This window comes from Chinchilla lanigera, unplaced genomic scaffold (genome assembly GCF_000276665.1).
Source record: "Chinchilla lanigera isolate Chin_1 unplaced genomic scaffold, ChiLan1.0 scaffold00044, whole genome shotgun sequence".
Classification (NCBI taxonomy): domain Eukaryota; kingdom Metazoa; phylum Chordata; class Mammalia; order Rodentia; family Chinchillidae; genus Chinchilla; species Chinchilla lanigera.
Window position 1 is genome coordinate 5,205,013 of NW_004955445.1, and position 2,201 is coordinate 5,207,213.

Here is a 2,201-nt window from a genome sequence, read left to right on the forward strand (position 1 = left end):
CATGGGCTGGGCTATAGCTCAGTGGCACAGCGCCTGCCTGGCAAGTGAGAGGTCCTGAGTTCAAATCCTGGTTGTTGCGACTGGGGAGGGGTCCCCCACACAGTCTCCTGCCTTCTGCCTGGGCTCTCTCAAGGTCCTTACACCTTTGCTGGGCACTTGGTCCGACTTCTCACTTCTTTCCTTTCTGCTTGTATAAAATTGAGACATACTTCACATATCCTAAAATTCGTCGTCTTAAAAGACACCATTCAGTGGTGTTTAGCGTGTTCACCAAGTTGTGTCACCCTCACGCCTGCCTAACTTGAGGACAGCGCCAAGCCCTATGCCCCTCGGCAGGCATCTCTCACGCTCCATGGCCCTAGCCCTGCGCAGTCTCCAACTGCTTTGTGTCAGGGGAGTCACCACTCCGGAACATCGCGCATAAACGAGATTATCCGGCAGGTGCGACTTGCTGACTGCCTTCATTCAGTTAGCGAAATGTTGTCAAGACTCCTCCATAGGGGCTGGGGATTTAGCTCAGTGGCAAAAGTGCCTGCCTGGCAAGCACAAGGTCATGAGTTTGGTTCCCGGTACCGGAGAAAAACCAAAAAAAAAAAAAAAAAAAAAAGACGACTCCATGTTGTGGCACACAGGAGTACTCCTCCCTTTCTTAAAATTTCCAAATACTACTCCACTACACGGATAGCCCACCTTTTAAAATCCACCCATTGGTGGATGGACATTTAGGCATTTCTGCTTTTTGCTGCCTCTCAGTGGTGCTGTGACATTCAGGTACCCGTGTCTGCGGCACGAGCCTGCAGTTGTCCCGCGGGGACATTTGGGAGTGGAGGTGCTGCGCCTTCGGTGACTCTCTATTTATTTAGTTATTTATTATTTATTTACTTTTGTCTTTTTGAGACAGGGTCTCGCTATGCAGTTCAGGCTGGCCTTGAGCTCACTTTGTAGCCCAGGCTGGTCTCGAACTTGCAATGATCCTCCTGCCTCAGCCTCCCGAGTGCTGGGATTACAGGGGTGCGCCACCACGCCCGGCTGGTGACTGTTTTGCTTTTGCAGCGCTGCTGAACTGTTTTCCAGCATGGCGGTGCCAGTTCCCTTTCCTCCCAGGATTCCAGTCGCTCTGCATTTCCACCAACTGCCTGTTATTTCCATCTTTTACTGTAGCGCTCCTCGTGGGCCTACTCTAGTTCTTCGATGTACTTTCCAACACCTTGACAGATGGTCTTGATTTTTTTGTGGCTTTCCATTTGAAATCTTTGTGAACGCTACAGAAAAATATATATGTGCACACATAAAAAAAATGGGCCTGTAATTTCAAGGGTTTCGTGGACCTGTTCCCAAACCACCTACCTGTTACCTAGGGGACTCCATGGGTCCCAGGCGAAGCGTGGAAGACCCCTGTGAATGCGTGAGCTCAGTCAGACGTGGACTTGAAGAGATGAGGAGAACCCAGGCCTGGTGCCGACCCCCAGGATCCACCTGGCCAACGGGTGAGCCGGGCTCAGGGGAAGAGCGCAGACTTCGGAATCCCTCCGCACGTTCTTCCTGCCCGGGCCGTCCCTGAGTCGTTTTACCTCTCAGTTCTTGAAAGACTTTCCTCATTTGTGCAGCGGGTATGGGAGACTTTTCTTGAGGTGACACTGTTGAAAGGATCAGATGAAGTAAAGCTGGCTGTGTGTGTCCAGACCGGAGTCCTCAGCACGATCCCAGGGTAACTCGATTCTCTAAGGAGCAGGGTGAGTGTGAGACCAGCATGGCCGCTGCGGGTCAAGTTGACGAATGTTTTCTTTGGCCTACAGAATGTGTTTGTAAGTAGGGAAAGTTTTCTGGGTGTGGTGTTGCACGTTTGTAATCCCAGCACTTGGGAGGCTGAGGCAGGAAGATCTCTGTGAGTTCAAGACCAGCCTGGGCTACAAAGTGAGCTCAAGGCCAGCCTGAACTACATACCCAGACCCTGCCTCAAATAGACAAAAAAAAAAAAAAAAAAAAAAACAACAGGTGGGGAAAGTTCTTCTACTAAATGTATGTTTTTAGTTTCCACTGAAAACCTGGGTCAGAAAATCAGAAAAGTTTTTAAACTAAATTTTCTTTGGTTTTTCTTTGTTGTTGTTTTTGCTTTTGGCTTTTTTGGGGGGGTCGGCAGTACTGGGGTTGAACCCAGCCCCTAAATCGTGCTGAGCACGCCTCCAGCCCCCAGCAAAAAT